This window comes from Heliangelus exortis (genome assembly GCF_036169615.1).
Source record: "Heliangelus exortis chromosome W unlocalized genomic scaffold, bHelExo1.hap1 SUPER_W_unloc_2, whole genome shotgun sequence".
Lineage (NCBI taxonomy): Eukaryota > Metazoa > Chordata > Aves > Apodiformes > Trochilidae > Heliangelus > Heliangelus exortis.
In genome coordinates, this window is record NW_027285919.1 from 104558 (window position 1) to 106902 (window position 2345).

The window sequence follows — 2345 nt, forward strand, 5'->3', positions numbered from 1 at the left end:
GGAGAAGGCATACTTAGAGTCTGTCCAAATATTAATTCGCATGTTTTCTGCTAATTCCAGAGCTCGGATAAGAACTATTAGCTCTGCTCTTTGGGCTGAGGTCCCTGCAGGTAAAGGATTTGACTCGATTACCTCTTCTGTCGTAGTCACCGCATAGCCAGCCATTCTTACCCCTTGCTTTACGAAGCTGCTGCCATCCGAGAACCAATTGTCCGCATCTTCGAATGGCTCTTCTTTGAGATCCGGGCGACTGGAGTAGACTGCTTCGATTGTTTCCAGGCAGTCATGTTCGATGGGTCCTGCCAGAGTTCTTCCTTCTAGGAATGAAGCTGGGTTTACGATATTAGTTACTTGGATAGTTATATCATCTGATTCAGCTAGGATAGCCTGGTATTTTAGGAATCTGGAAGGTGATAACCAGTGGTTACCTTTCTGTTCTAATACGGCTGATACAGTATGAGACACTAACACAGTCATTTTCTGGGCCAACGTGAGCTTCCTGGCCTCTTCTACGTTTATAATCACTGCGGCCACTTTTTTCAGACAGCTAGGCCATCCTTTGCTTACTTCATCCAACTGTTTGGAGAAATAAGCCACAGCTCTCTTGTGTGGTCCCAACTGTTGTGCTAAGACTCCTAGAGCCATCCCTTGTCGTTCATGAGAGAACGGCCAGAAAGGTTTTGTTACATCTGGAAGGCCCAAAGCTGGTGCTCTCATAAGCTCCTGTTTCAGTTTCTTAAAAGCCCCTTCTGCTTCAGGAGTCCAGACTAGAATATTCTTAGTTTTTTTTAGCGAATCATATAATGGTTTAGCGAGTATCCCGTATTGATAGATCCATAGTCGACACCAACCTGTCATTCCCAGAAAGGCGCGCAAATCTCTCACCGTTTCTGGTCTAGGCATTTGGCAGATGGCTTCCTTTCTTGTCGTTCCTAGGGATCGCTGCCCTCTGGAAACTTCATATCCCAGATATACTACTTCTTCTTGCACCAGCTGTGCTTTCTGTTGAGAAACTCGATATCCACTTATACCCAAGAAATTCAACAGAGAAATAGTCCATTCAATGCATTCTTCTTCTGTCTCTGTTGCTATTAGGAGATCGTCTACGTATTGTAGAAGAGTACCATCTCCCGGTGGCCTCTCCCACTGTTCTAATTCTTTGGCTAATTGATTCCCAAAAATTGTGGGACTATTTTTTTTTATAACCTTGAGGTAACACAGTCCACGTGAGTTGGGTTTTTCTCCCCATATTTACAGATTCCCATTCAAAGGCAAAGATCTTTTGGCTTTCTAGAGCTAAGGGAAGGCAGAAGAATGCATCTTTCAAGTCTAATACCGTGAACCAGGTCAAATTTTCTTTTAATTTAGTTAGGAGTGTATAAGGGTTAGCAACTACTGGGTGTAGTGTCTTCGTTATTTCATTTACTGCTCTTAGATCTTGGACTAATCTATAAGTTCCGTTAGGTTTCTTAACTGACAAGATTGGTGCGTTAAAATCTGATTCGCATTCTATTAATAACCCCAACTCTAGAAACTTTCTAATCATGGGTTCAATTCCTTTTCTATCTTCTAACCTCAGTGGGTACTGTTTTCTCACTACTGGCCTCGCTCTAGGTATAAGGTCAATAATGATAGGTGTTGCTTGTTTTGATTTTCCAGGTACGTCAGTAGCCCATACCAGCGGGTAGGCTTCACTCAGAATTCGCTCGATATTGTGTCTTTCAGGTTTTGGTTCTATGCAACTGATTGTTAGGCTTAGAGCTGCAATCAGTTGCTCTTCGTTTACTCAGAATTCCAATTTGTCTTTGTTGGATTTTACTGATGGATTCCCCTTTGTTTTCCAATTTTGTATTTAATAGGTTTCAAAAAGTAAGCTTTTTCTGGTTGGCCTGTTGCTCCCACAACTGGTACAAATTCATCACTTTTAGGCACTAGTTCCTGATTTAAAAACGAAAATGTTGCTCCTGTATCAATCAAAAAGTCTAATTCTTTTTCACCTTCTCCCAGTCTGGGAGGAGGCACTCCATATCCTGGGGCAAATGGCTGATATTCCCACAGGCTTACTTCACTCTCTTTTCCACTGTCCCTTCTTATTAATTTGAGGCACTGTTGTCCAATACTACAGGCATCACAGCAGCGTTCCTTAGGTTTTAAGTTTTTCTTATCCTTTTCTAAGGCTAGTACTAGGGGATCCTGAGGTGCCACACTTATCCCACATTCCTTCTGCCACTCCGGTTTATTTCTTAGGAAAAAAAAACATATCACAATACATCACTTCATCCCATTTGCCTAGCCGGCGGAGGAACAGCATGAGTTGTAAGATTGTGTTATAATTAATTGTTCCT